The 15,187-nt window shown below is 43.4% G+C and overlaps 1 protein-coding gene across 4 annotated transcripts in view; it reads left to right on the top strand.

Annotated features, from left to right (window-relative positions):
- The window catches only part of LOC104834850 (protein FAM162B-like), a 104,702-nt gene that overhangs the window by 40,155 nt on the left and 49,360 nt on the right, over positions 1-15,187 (top strand). The gene's annotated exons all lie outside the window — the stretch shown is intronic.

Raw genomic sequence — 15,187 nt, 5'->3', positions numbered from 1 at the left:
AATAGATTCAACTCTCTAGGCTGTCGCTGGGAGCTTAAGCCACTAGAAAATCCTATTTTCAGACAGAAACAACATTGAAAACAAGAAAATTCAGACACTGTGGGATCTGTTTTGGTGCTTCTGAGGACTGAGAACTCCTGTTCTTCCAGAAACAGTCCCAACTCCTTTTTGGGAGGCTCTACGGTGGTTCTGCTTATGCAGAGCCAGCAAAAATGTGTCTCCCTCACTGATCTTCTCCAGTGCAGAAGGTGCTGCAGACTAGCTTTCCTGCTCTTGGGAAGTGTTAGCTGCTGGGGATGGCTGTTATCTCCAAGCCCTGTTGCTTGCTCAGCCAGGAGAAGGCTAAAAGAGGGCTGTGTGGAGGAGGAGGAGGGTGCGTGTGGGATAGCTTGGCTCTTTCTGCCAATCTGTGCTGCTGCATTTGGGTTTGCATCAGCTCTTGTGGGTTCCAGGACTGCAGGGGAGTGGATAAATGCTGCAATCTCTTAGCAAAGCAACTCCAAATGCTGTGTAACTCTCTACACGGAGAAGTGAAATACTTACGGGCACCATTAAAGTGCTGGAGGCACCAAGTATTTGCAATGCTGACCTACCATGATAGTTTTTATTTTATGATATTGCAGCACGCAGTGAAATACCAGGCTCCCCAGGACACAGCAGCCTTGTACCCAGGGTAGCAGCCAGACTGCAGCCTGCTGAAATGAGCCTTCGTGTTTGAAGGTTCCCTGGCAACCAAGGTGATATATCTGGTCCCCTTTTCTTTTAAATGTTAACATAGTTTTGTAATTAAAGGGAAAATGCTGGGAAGCACAAAATGTGAGGCATTAATGAGTTATTTTGCAGGATTTATTTGCTTGCTAGAGTAATGGGCACAGTGGAAGGCAGAGTGAGGTTTCTCCAGTTGCTTTCATGCTGAGTGAGGGTTAAGCCCTGGGTTTTTCTGGCATTTGGGGACTGGAAACCTCTAGCATTGGATGAGTTAGCAGGTGGTTTCATGCTAACACCCCTGGCAATGAGAAGTCACCTACCTGTAAAGATCTGGTGGGATTGAAGGGATAGAGGTACAGCAAAGAACCTACATTGCAAATTAGTGACTTTGGCAGAAATCCTGTGGGACAAAATTTCCACCTTTTTGGTGGAGAATGGCCCCACTGCAGAGGAGATGATGCTGACTCTGTACCTCCATCCCTCTTTCACTTTCTGCAGACTCAGTCACTCCAGGGCTGTCCCCACATTTCCAGGCAAAGGGCACAAAAAGCAAATTTGCAGCTGCTGCGGGGACAAGCCAAGCCTGCAGTGATGCAGATTTACCAGTCAGGGTGGCAGGGCAGTTCCCAGCCCCTTTGGTCTGTTACAAGAGTCTCTCCTTGTCCTCAGGAGGACCCAAACATGGAGAAAACTTTGCTGGTGGATGCCCAGCTTTGCAATGGAGTGACATTTCTGTGGGCTATGGGCCTGCATCTTGTTCCTCCTCTCCCCTTGTCAGGACAGCTATAATCTTGGTGGCTTGTTATGAGGAGCATGTATGTGTGTGTACACACACAGAGCCAGAAAAAAGCAGTTCAGGACACTGTTATTCAGACAGCACAGTGTGAATTCAGGAAATTGGACCATGAGGTGAGAAAGCAAAGCCCTTGCTGAGTGTGAAGCAATAGGGAATACAGCTTAAGGAAAGAGGGAAAGTGCATAATGAGTCCGTTATTTCCTGGCACTGAATTCCTGCTGAAGAAGCAGAGCCGAGAGCACACAAAGTGATCATAACCAGGTGGAAAAACCTTCCAGTTCTTCTTGGCTTTTCTGGAAACAGCCTCATTCACTGATGACATGAGGGTAGGGAAAGTGCTCTGCCTTTCTCAAAGATGAGATGGGTTAAGTGATACTTGATAGTAATTTTTAGTTGCTCTAAATATTAGTAATATTTGGAGGTAAGACGGTGTCGTGGTTTCAGCCCAGCCGGTAACAAAGGACCACGCGGCCGCTCGCTCACTCCTCCCGCCCCCCTCCGGTGGGATGGGGGGAAGACGGAGGAGAGGAAAAAAAACAAACCTGGAACCTCGAGGGTTGAGATGAAGGCAGTTTACTGGAACAACACAAAGAAATTGCAACAACAACAACGGTACTAATGAAAAATATACAAAAAGAGTGATGCACAGTGCAACTGCTCACCACCCGGGACCCGACGCTCTGCCACTTCCCCCACCGAAAAGAAGCGCCCACCCCCCGGCCCGCTCCCCATTTATATACTGAGCATGATGGCACATGGTATGGAATAGCTCCTTGGCCAGTTCAGGTCAGCTGCCCCGGCTATGCCCCCCACCTCCCAGGTTCCTGTAAAAAAATTAACTCTATCCCAGCTGAACCCAGGACAGACGGTAAAAATTTTTAAACATGGATCTTGTAGACAGCGAACTATAACAAATAGCAAATGATTAACATGTGACTAATACGAATTGACAGACAGATAACTGTGCTAAAACTTGCCAAATGCTGAAATTTGTGAGCACTTCTAAAGATCTGCAAGCCAGCAGTACCCTTGAGAAAAGCTGATTATGCTGCCACCTTGCCCTCCTTGGAAGAGCAGTGGAGCAAAGCAAAGAGCTCTGAGTACCTGGGTACTGAAAGCAGTTCAGTAGAGGCAGAAATTGCCATTCTGAAGCTGCGTTGACATCCAAGGAAGAAGTGAAATGGGGTGCAGAGTGTCCCCAGGGCAGGAAGAGCAGGAGAAATGCAGTGTGTGCTGGGCTACATGCTCTGGTGTCTGTAGGTGCTTTGCTGTACTTGGTCTCCTTAGTCAAGGCTGCTGTTGGTTTGCTTCAGGCTGGGACTGAGGGTTTGTCCTTGTTAACCCCAGCCAGCAACTAAGCACCATGCAGCCGCTCGCTCACTTCCCCCACCCATCCAGTGGGATGGGGGAGAGATTGGAAGGAAGAAGGTAAAAGTTGTGGGTTGAGATACAGACAGTTTAATAGAACAGAAAGGAAGAAACTAATAATGATGATGATAATTACAATAATAAAATGACAATACCAATAAAAGGATTGGAATGTACAAAGCAAGTGATGCACAACGCAATTACTCACCACTTGCCAACTGATGTCCAGTTAGTTCCTGAGCAGCAGTCCCCCCCAGGCCAACTCCCCCCAGTTTATATACTGGGCATGACATCACATGGTATGGAATACCCCTTTGGCCAGTTTGGGTCAGCTGTCCTGGCTGTGTCCCCTCCCAGCTTCTTGTGCCCCTCCAGCCTTCTTGCTGGCTGGGCATGAGAAGCTGGAAAACCCTTGACTTGTTGCTAAATAGTGTTTAGACTAACTGAAAACATCAATGTGTTATCAACATTCTTCTCATACTGAATCCAAGACATAACATGATACTAGCTACTAGAAAGAAAATTAGCTCTATCCCAGCCGAAACCAGGACAGTCTTGTATGAAGAGGAGGGTGAATTTCATAGAATCAAAGAACGGTTTGGGTTGGAAGGGACATTAAAGATCATCTAGTTCCAACCACCCTGCCATGGGCAGGGACACCTTTCACTAGACCAGGTTGCTCAAAGCCCCATCCAGCCTGGCCTTGAACACTGCCAGGGATGGGACATCCACAGCTTCTCTGGGCAACCTGTTCCAGTGTCTCACCACCCTCATAGTGAAGAATTTCTTGCTTACATCTAATCTAAATCTACCCTCTTTCAGTTTAAAGTCATTATCCCTTGTCCCATCACTACATGCCCTTGTAAAAAGTCCCTCTCCAGCTTTCTTGTAGGCTGCTCCCTGGATTATAGCATATAATGTGAGCAGTGACTGTGCAAGGTCCCATAAGGGCATTGCAGCAGAAAGGGGAGTAAAACTGGGATCTCCTCAATCTCAGTACAACTCTGAACAGCAAGGAATGTTGGAGGGGGGAGGGCATTGAAATTTTCAAGTTGATTTAATGTGGACATTATCCAGATGCTTGTGCACTGGGTTGCATAGCACGAGGGGTTACTATACCCCCAGCATAACCAGTGTGAAGCCCAATGGAGCAGCAGCCTGGGCCATCTCCCATTCCTACTGTGCTCAAGCAGCAGAAAAAAACCTCACAGCAGGAAAAGGGGTTTGCATGATGTAACCTTAAACAGCTCCAGTTCTTCACCTGGAGTGCCGCACTGGGTTGTAGTGGGCCCTAAGTTAAAAAGTCCAATTTATACTTAGATTTAATTTGAATTAAAACATGCTCTTTAGATTTCCACTGAGAATTCTCTGGTACCTGATGTGGATTGTGAAAGACTGAAAGGGGACTAATTTTGAGCATTTTTATATTTGTCAGTCATGCTGACAAATTGTCCCAAGTTTTTGATGAATGGGCTCATAAAAGTAGCTACCCACACAAATGTGGGATCTAAATCTCATCTGCTGGAGAGACTGGCAAAAATATTAATGATCTGAACGGGGGCGGCATCGGGCAGGTAGCTGGACTCTCGCTCTGGGGAGCACACTGCTCAATGCCTATAATCTATAACTTGCATCTAACGATTTTACTGCCAGGCTTTGTGGATTAGGCGTGTGAAACCAATTAATTTATGTGATGTTGGCAAGATTTCTAGCCTAACTATGGTCACCCCAAAGTGATTTTGCTACTAAGTGGCCTGTTTCATTCTGGAGAGTTTTAGAGGTGCATTTTTAAAGGTATGAATTTATTGGTTGCTGGCTGTACAAACTGCATCTCTGTTGGGAGGGTTTGCTAGTAAAGCAATACCAGAAAACTGCCTCTGATAGTAGCAGATAAAGGTGGTAAGCAGATGAGGTAAAGCACAGGAAGCAGTAAAGACGTAGTCATTTTCCTCCACTACTAATAAATTAATACAGTTAATGTCCTGTGAGGACTTCACATGATTTCAGTGCATGAGCTCACATGGCATTAATCACCAAGCCTTCGTCCGTGTCACTGGTGTGTATCGTGGGAAAGAATAACAGCACTGTTAATCAGCCATCATTCTGCAGGAACTCAGAGCCTGGCTATTCAAGAGGGTGGATTTTTGTCTTCTGTCTTCAAAACTGCAGTTAAACTATTGGAAGATCTGTAGGAGACAGTTCTCCTGCTGAGGAGCAGATATTTATGCTCTGAGAAGCTGCCCACAAATACTCTTAAGTAACTAACAAAAATAACCTACCCAGTTACTCTCTCATGACTGCATTTCGGGAGGATTTCAATAATCTCTCATGACAGGCTCTAAACATAACATGATTATCAAGACAGGAATAATGTCCCATTTCAAATAATGTCCATTTTACTCCTGAATATAAAAATCGAAAGCTGCTGAGAGATAAGGAACACGTGGCGATTATGTAGTGAATCGCTTTGCTGCTGGAAAGATTTTCTTGTTAGGTTTGCAGTCAGGAAATGTTTGTTTAGCTCCTTTGATCTGCAGATGCTGAGTTGTCTTGGAGTGGGAATAGCCATTTCTAGTTGCTTTAGAATTTCAAGAAGTGTTTGATCCGGAAAGGTATTAGAGATAAATTCTCTGAGTTTCAAAGGGTATAGATAATACATCACATGCAGTAGGAGACACCACTGTTGTTCTCTGAAAGATTAGACAGGGCTATCTTAACATCATCGGGGAATTTTAAAACAGGCATTGAAATGTATTTGTTCTGTCACTTATGAGGAATATTTGATGAAGCTTGTTTGATTTGATTGTTTCACTACTGTGTGAGCTCGTTTATCTAATTATGGTATTGACCACTTTTTCATTGTATTGAATTTTAATAGTCCCAAGATTAATTAGATGTGCATAAAGAGCAGCTGCGAGAAAAGTGAACCTTTTGTTCTGGATCTTTTTTTGTACTGTTTTGAGAAGAAAGAGATGAGAGATAACTGAAAGCAATCAAAATGCAGTCATGCTCTTGATTAACAACATAATTAGTTAAAATCTGAAACTTTGCAGGGAATATCTGCATTTGATACATAGGGCTCTGAACTGACTAGAGAGAAAGACAATGTTTGGGTTTTGCTTTATTATTTATAGATATGGTTGAATGTTTTAATAACAAAACCTGTCTTTTTTCAATAGTAAAATAAGTAAACTAAAAAAGCAACCAGCCAAACCAGGAAGGTATGTTGGTTTTGTTGCTGTTATGCTAATCCCAAAAGGGAGAGTTCGGTTTCCACCTGCAGCTGTTTTGCAGCTAGCTTTGCTTTAGATCTTCTAATGCACACCCAGTCCGATGTTTCATAGAGAAACACAGAGGGAAAAGGGCTTTTTACCTGGGATCAGGACCTTCTCTTTAAAATGCTTCAGCTCAGGTGGATGCTTTTGATAGGCACAGGTGGAGGAGGGATGGTGCAGGCAGGAGAGTGCCCACCTGGGCTGGCAGTGGCTGGCAGCGAGTGGGGATGCGCAGGAGGAGGTGGAGGCGGCCATCATTATCTTTTTAGCTAAGGGCTAAAATGTATACCCTGCCTTGCCTTTTTTACAAAAAATACTGATTTTTCAGTCTCATTTAGCAGTTAGAATTAGGAAAAAAAATCTCCCAGGCTATACCTGGTAGGAAAAATCATGAGGCTTTTTATGAAGATTTTTCCAAAATGTCCTCCTGCTTTAATGAAAACTTAATTGCCAATGAACATTTGAAAATACCTATTTTCACACTGAGTGAAAATCATGTCCAACATTTAAAAAAAAAAAAGGCATTGTAATTGCTATTATTTGTGAATACTCTGTTTATTTGCCAAAGATAAGGCACAGGACAGAGAACTGCAAGTGATATCTTATTTACATTTTATGTAATTATATGCTTTTACTTTCAGCTTTAAACGGATATAAGCTTAAAATAATCCTTTGAAATTGTGGAATGGCACAAACTTGATAGCAATGAATCTGTATGATCTCACAAAATAAAATATATGTTCTTGCTGTTCTAGGGGTATATGTTTCAAGATTTAAGTATCTCCACTCCAAAATTCATCCTGTATAAAAGCCTGAATTCTGTCGGTGCATCTGCATGTTTGCTGTGCATTCCTTACAAGCTTTCCACCCGTCAGTTTTAACTTATCAAATTCTACTTAGTGGCACTGCTGAGAATCATAAAAAATGGTAGATTAGAAAGCTAGCAAATTTATTTTGTTGTGCAAGTGAAACTATTAATTTTAGAGTCTGGAGGAAATCTGGCTCAGCTACAATTATTTCCCCAAAAGTTTTGATCTTATTTTTTTAATGAAAAGTAGATTGATTTTTATTCAGTGCATTTTCAGTGCCCATAAATCCCTATTATACATGAAGTATTACTTTGCAGAAGGAATTAATGGTATAGATTTCCTCCTTTCACCATTCTTATAGCTTATAAATACACAAAAGTAAATTCCAGTAAGGAAACAATGATACTTTTATTACTAAATGTCTTTTCTGGGAGTAATTTTGGGTAAAACACCATCTTCATTCATTCATTCACCTTGTAGATTTGCAAACCAGAAAAGAAAGAATCACCATACCTCACACAAGGGATTCCCTGGGGGACAGATCCACCGTTTTCCAGCAGGGACCTGGGGAGGACAGGAGCAAGGGTTTGTGCTCGGCAAAAGCCACGCCAGTTTGATTCTGTTCTGGTGGTGTTGATACTTTGGTTCAAGCCTTTTCTCTATTCCCAGTGTGCTGAAGCACAACACAGAGGACTTGTCCTATTTATGCTGAGTGTCTGATAGTTAGGAATTAACTGTGCTTGCAGCTACTTCTTGGTGGGCTCATAAAAATTCCTTTTAACTCTGCATGGCCCTTCAGTATGCAGAAATTCTTGGGTGCACCATCTGCTCAGGGTTTGTGGACATCTGCAAGTTACCTCTCTGTGGCAAGGATATCTGAGAGCCGTGCGTCTTTAGCATCCCTAACTAGCTGAAACATTTCAAAGCCGACTACTGGTGAGAATGCAAAAGGGATTCTAGCGCAAAATGAATGTGTGCTATGAAATAAAATACAGGAACATAGTCGCAACAGTTTGCCTTCTGCTAAGCTTGTTGCTACTGAATTAATTCTGGAAACATGATCCTTTCATTCTGCTAAAACTGTAATTCATGCATGGGATGTGTTTTTAGAGCTTCAGATCATCTGAAAACACTTACTTTTCTTAATTTATCACCTGCTTTCCAAAAATCTTAATTTGTAATTTTTCTACTGTGCAATCAAAAATGTATTATTGAAGAGGCTGTCACTCAAAATTTCCTCCTTCCCTCTTGTGATGTGCATATTGGAAAATGAGTTCTCTGTCGAATGTGCTTGTGGAATTCACTGGGGCCAATTCTGTTCCAGATCTGATCCTACTTTCACAGCTGTAAAGCATGAGAAACTCCTCTGAATATTCACTGCAAATTATCTGATCAGCTGTTATCCAGCCTCCTGTTAGCAAAACCAAAATGTAACAACTGTTGGATGCATTTACGGGCTGCTAAGTAGCCTCTTCCTTAAATCATTGTGCTCCAAAAAAGGAGACTCATGTAATGCAGGAGCAGAGCTGAGATGAGGATGCCCTGACTATAAGGCACTGAAAGGCCACTGTTATACTTTGATCAAGCAGAGAGAACAGATCATTTGAGTTCTGTAATCTGTTGCTGTTGATAGCTGACCTAATTTCTGAGTGCAGAAATGACTTAGTAGCAATCCCATCTCTTTGATAAAGGCAGTGAGTAGAAGTGGTGCGTCGTTGAATGGCCTCTGCCAAGAAGGTCAGCAAGTTCTTAAGGGAAAATGTTTGATAGATGCTATTAAATGTACAAGGCTTCTGCCTATTGCTTATTGACAGATTCTAAAATGAAATGATTTTCTCTCAAGCTTGAAGGTCATTTCTGATATGTGTCTTGGCGCTAAACTCAGGATCACTTCAAATTAAATGCCAGGAGCGGAAATGAAAAATTAAAAAGGTTCATATGCTGCAATTACAAAAAAACAAACAAATCAATAATGGAAGCACGTTTAATGAGACTCGCAAATGTCAGAATGCAACTTCAGGACACATCCACATCCGTGGCTGAGTAAGACTTTACTCCATGCATGCCCATAGTGCACAGCTGATAGGCAAATTGAACCTCACTGACACCCTTTACCTATTTAAAATAATTGCTTCCAATATATTGCAGGGGAGAGCAAAGTGGATATATAATTAGACATCTCCCTTGGTGGAAAGTCAGTCATTAGGCTTGGATGTCTTTTTATTTTTAACATCCCTAATGCCATCTGGAGGTTACTCTAACCCCTGAAAGTAAGTCTCCTGTTGGTAAGACAGCTCTAGAGCAGCTTCAACAGGGCTGGGCCCTGAGGTTCAATTATCATGCCTGGTCTAATGTCATAACTCATTACTTTTCAGAAATATAAATTTATAATGTAATACAGCACCCATAAATATTTTTGGCATTTGATGTGGGGGGGATTAGAACACGACTGGAACAGAGCTGTACTTGGAGTGGCCTTTTTGGAAACATTGATGCGATGCCTGCTCATTAAGGGAGCAGCCAACTGCCGGACGTGGTTGATTGCATTGCTTTGTGTCTCTGGGAGGTATTTTTCTCTGATTCTACAAGCTGTAAAAATAGCCCCCATGAGTCTGGGTTCAGATTTCATGCCGCATTTGCACATTCCATTAGTGAAATAGGAAATTTGCTATTACAGTATGGAAGGTAAAATAGGGTAGCACTTTTTGCTTTAATACATTTGTATACACTTATATAGCATCCCCCGCAAAGCTTTAATTGGTTTTCACTCTGTGTGTGTACTACTCACCCCTAAACATCCAGCTATCCTGCTACCCATTACAAGGAAACTATGTAATATGCTAAATTTAATCTTACTGTTACCAAGCTGGATTTGGGAAATCCCAAGAGACCTTTGGAGATCCCTTGGATCTTGACTCTTTCCCTGATATTCCCACGAATATATAGCTTCCATTTCCCCTGCTTCTGCAGCTCCATGTAGCTGCTTGCTGCATGCAGCAGTAATGGGCATGAGAGAGCCAGCCTGAGGGACAGGATCAGGCATAGCCCAGTGCATGTCACCCAGCTGCAGAGTCTGTAGGGTCTGTGCACAGCCTTCCTGCCTCTTGTACCCCTCTAATGGTTTTTCTAGCAAGGAGCATTTGGAGCTGCAGTGTGTGGTATTCATGGGTCAGCTCACCTTCCTTTCAAATGAGACTGGTGACTTGGAAAGCCCTTATCGAGAGTGATAATGCATTCTGGAAGATGGATGGAGAAATTCTTGCTATGCATAATGCATGTTTCCCCCCAAGGACAGAGCTGAAAGTAGTTCTTGTAGGATGCTAATGATGGAGATGAGATGGAAATTCCCACCTTGAATTCAGATCCACGGTGCCATTTAGCAGCTGGTGAGCCCTGGAAGCTGGAAGGCTGGCGTTTCCTGCTGGATGCTATGCTGAGTGCTGCCAGGATGGGGTTTTGGGGCAGGATGGCTATAACACAGTGTTTCAGCTAGCTGTGTGTCTGGATTCAACCCGCTCAGGACCTGGGACCTTCCCAGAGCTGCTGCAGCATTCTGATGGTGCTGTCAGCAACTGAGGCCAACTGTCACCTGTGCAGGGGAGGGATGCCAATGGCTCCACATCTGAGCTCCTGCACCAAAACCACTAAGTACGTGATCTACAGACCTTGGGGCCATATCCTAGCTTCAGATGATAGGGGTTGGCTGCTGGACTGAGGATATTGCATTAGAAAGGGTGTAAATCAGTGCAGGAACAAAGGAAAGGGTAATTAAAAAAATTAACACAGCAGTAAGGCCCGTTTTCTTTGATGGCACTGGCAGGGTTGGTATGTACATAGGCTTACTGTTGTGGTGTGCATGGGGCTGGCACCAGTACCCAACGCTTACAACATGCCCTACGGTCCATCATCTGAGACATGGCTTTCAAATGAAGGCAGGTTTTAAGCGCACTAAAAATACTCAGGGACAGAGCGCTTATTCTGAGTTTTTTTGGCAAATGTGCTCCTTCTGTTTAATGGTGGTGTCAGCAACACATGCTGGAGTTCAGCAGCTGTAAGTGGCTGTGTCTGAGCTCTTCTCTGATTTACCAAAACCTACCTGCCTTTTATGGGCAGAACTTGCAAAAGGGTCCCTTCAAGCGAAGAATGTCAATATAGATGTTTATGTGTCCAAATACATTCAGGACTACTTTCATCCATAACTGGTTTGAATTTGTCCCCAGCATGTGATATATAGTGGTGCTTAGGGACATGGTTTAGTGGTGGACTTGGCAGTGTTAGGTTCACGGTTGGACTCGATGATCTTAAGGGTCTTTTCCAACCTAAATGATTCTATATAGAAAGCAGAAGCCCATGTACATTTGCTTTTTCAGCAAGAGAATTGTCCAGCGCGGCTCTCCACCATCCTGAAAAACTTAGGTCATCTTCTTCCAAATAACATTTATTGAGCTGCCACTAGAGACAGAAGATATTTTTTGCTGTTAGGTGTAAAATCTCTTTAATAACCCCATGCATATGGGTGTTTGAATAGGAGCAGATATGTATATACTACCAAAACTACTGAAAAACCTTTGGCTGCAGCACTTTGGTTTATGTGAGATTTGCACAAAACCGATTAACTGTGGGACCATGTAGCAGGTTAGCAGATGGCCAGGACAGTCTCTGGCATTATTCTGGGCTGGCAATCCTGTCTGGTGTGGATGCTTATGTGGGAGGAATGATGCACTAGCATTTGATGCATGAGTGTGCAGCCACGGCATTGCATGGCTCCTGCCAGCAGTACTGGTAAAACAGCGTTTTTAGATTGTATTAACACAAATGAACACATAAATGGGCCTTCCTTGGGTCCATGTTAAATAAGTACAAAAGCACAAAGCTATTAGCAGATACCTCTTGGTTTCCCTGGCCTGAGATCAAAGGTAACCCCGACTGTGGCCCTTCATGTGTCTTGCTCTTGGGTGTTGCTTCTCCAGTGGCAGAGCCCCTCATCTTCCTTCCCTGTCCCTGGCTGAGCTGCCACTCTGCAGTCATGGGCTTAGCAGGGGGGTGCTAGTGACATGGGATCTGTTTCTGTTGGCTGGGTATATACAACCCCCAGTACCCCTCCCAGGAGTGTGTCTGTGTGTGTGTGTATATATATAATGTGGCACAGAAGGCTTTCAGCACCAGCAGGGAAGGGAAGGCTAGACCCTGCAGGTCAGCTATGAGATGCTGGGTTTGCAGTGCAGCAGGGAAGATCATCATTAGCTATCTGGGCAGTGCAGCAAAGTACTTGAATAGTCCGAGGAGGTGGTTAAGGACAGACGAGACATATCTCATAGGCAGAGATTCAGCTGATCCTGCCTGTGGCAAGAAAATGTATGAGCTGGACCTGCGAGGTGCCTTCCAGCCCTGTTTTCTGTGATTCTGCAAACCTGTCATTGGCTCACACGGCATTGCCCAGTGCACTGGAATGGCCTGATGGCTCTCAGCCCTCATGGGCCCCTGCACTGTGCTCAACACCAGAGCATCTGAGAGCTGAGTCTTACGTGGCACGCTCAGCCCGAGGGGTCTGCTTGGGTCAGACGTGCCTTGTAAGAGTAAATCCAGGAGGAATATTCCATGCAAATAACATGTCCAAGACTGAGCAGCCTGGTGGCACTGTGCCCCTTAGCACGAGGATGAATACCTGGCCTTGCAGTGCTTGTGCAGCAGTGCGAGGTGAAGGGACTATCACTGCACTGAGCTGCGCGGGGGCTGGCAGTCTCCAGCTCACCTAAAGGGCAGCGTCTGAACACAGTGGATGGGACAGCATCTTTCTCATCCTACACCTAGAGAGCACCTGTGCGGGGCGAGAAGAGCACAATGTGATGCAGCAGCTTGTTTTCAGAAAAACTGCAGGAGCCATAGACTGGCTGCCACTCTTCAAGCTCAGGCACCAGTATGAACAACTCTATTAGGAGTCACCTTTTATCCTCAGAGTGGCTTGCCACCTTGTGAATGGAATAGCTGATTTACTCCCACATAAGCATATGACTTTATATGCCACAAAGCATCAATAAGCACTAATTAGCCCAGTTCATGTGCAGTGGCTTTAGTCTGACTCCAAGGCCCATTTCCTTTGTTCCTTAGAAATCCTGTTCACGTCGCTGGGACTGCTAGTCAAGGCACTTGGCATGCTGCGGCAGCCCCATCAAAATGGAGATTTACTCCAAGCTCTACTGTTGTTGCCTGCAATGTGGAGTTAGTAAATCTCCTTACATCACCCCAGGTTAGAAAGCCTTTTTGCTTGTCTTCATAACTTCTATTGCAATAGAAATACAAATGTTTACTCCGCTCACCATGGTGGAAAGAGAAGTTGTATTTGGTTATTGAGAAATGCTGCATACGTGGTTGAGCTGTAACGAAAGAAAACTGCTCTTCCCAGGCTGCTTGGATCCAGGACTTTGATCCATTATTGTCATTCTCGAGAAAAGACCTGTGTGGAAACTGAAATCTGGTTCCAGATAGTTTCCAAACAGTCAGATCTATGGCTTGGGTCAGGAATGCTGTTTGGTTCTTTGTTCTTTGTCTGGTGTCTGTTTTTGTGGAGTTTGAAGTGCAGATATAATTTTTTTTCCTTGGTCATCAACATTGCTAGAAGTAAACCAGCTTTTGATGAAATCACTGATTTGAGGCAAGTGTTCTAAGACCAATGATAGACTGTTGCTGGCACCTAGATTCAATTTTACCTCCTATAAAATACAGATTTCATAAAATGCCCCATGACTTCTCTGAGCTGTTTCAATTTTCTTAAATCAGTTTTGAAAAAATATTTTACCTTCTTCAGCCAGTCAATTTTCTTGACTTTTTGACCTTTAAATTCAATCTCTTGTATCTAAATTAGTTGGCACAGAACAAAAATACAATACTGGAAACTTAGCTGCCTTACAGAAGCAATGGGCAAAATTCTGCTTGCAGTACCAACCTGGAGCAAATTTACTGGCTTTATGCCAGATCTGAACTGAAAGCAAAGGGGGGCTGTTTATTTTGATGCCAAATTATATATAAATGCTGTACAAATTGTGTCCTTGCAGAACATCACTCTTTCTACACACACAAATATTTACGTGATGAATAGACTATACAGCAGACATAATGTGACACTAAACTTTCGGGCATTTGTACTGGAACAACTGTGTAACATGCTGTTATTTTAGAAGACATTGCCTTTGTAAGTCTTTGTACTTCATTGTTTTTCTATGGCAAACTTGCCATTTTTCTAGATGGTTATAAATGTGACAGTAATATATCTACAAGGCCACAGTAATTAAATATATAATTAATAAAGCATTATGTAATTTAAAGAGGTGTTCAAACTGTAAGTGATAAGATATTACATTTCAATGCTACTTTCATTAAAGATATTACAAGGAAAAAATCAGGTATATACCGCTGAAAAGCCCTTGGCTACCTATTGGGAGAGGGGGTGTGAATTTTATTGTCCATCTAATTACTTGGCTGAAGATTCTGAGATTTAAAATCCCATTTCCCACCCCAGTAGGGATGTTAGATATTGTTTCCTGGCACAAATCCAAGCCAAAGAGAGAGTTTCTGCATACCAACATGCCCCTACTGCTACAGCTGAATATATTTCTTGACGGTTTTTCCTGAAAATACTATATAGTATTGCTTTTGCTCTCTGCTTTGCAGGCAGGTGATGTGACAGAGTACCTAACAATATAGTGAGGGGCATTGTGCCAGTCCTTCACGGCCTCTGCCAAGGAACCCTGATAGGTGCAGACTTGGTGGCCTGAGGGTGTCCTAACTCCACCAGGCTGTTACCCCACTTTTATAGTCAGCAGGAGCCAAAGTGTACCTGGTGTGTAAAGGTGGGATGCAGTAGGGGCCAGCTGTGAGCCTCCGTATCGTCCTACAAAACATCAAGATCCTTTGGAAAAGCTCTGTAAGAACTAATGGATAATACACATTGCAAGGGAAGCCCCTTTGGTGTTACTGAGAGAAAACCTTTGTCGTATTTTAAATTAAATTTATTATTTGTCTCTGCAATTTTGAGCTTGAAGACAAAATGGTAATGTGGGAAATGGCAGTGTGATGTGTGCGAGTGTTGTATCAGCAGCTCAGAACTCTAGCTCCATCCATGGACCAGGTACTGCACCCACATGGGGAAAGCTGCTGGGAATGATGCTTTACTTGCCTTCATCCTCTTTGAGTCCAGGGCAGGGCTTGCATCTTGTCTTTCATTGTCAAGGCAA

Source organism: Haliaeetus leucocephalus, unplaced genomic scaffold (assembly GCF_000737465.1).
Source record: "Haliaeetus leucocephalus isolate CR32 unplaced genomic scaffold, Haliaeetus_leucocephalus-4.0 Scaffold340, whole genome shotgun sequence".
Lineage (NCBI taxonomy): Eukaryota > Metazoa > Chordata > Aves > Accipitriformes > Accipitridae > Haliaeetus > Haliaeetus leucocephalus.
This window is presented reverse-complemented; position numbering and strand designations above follow the sequence as displayed.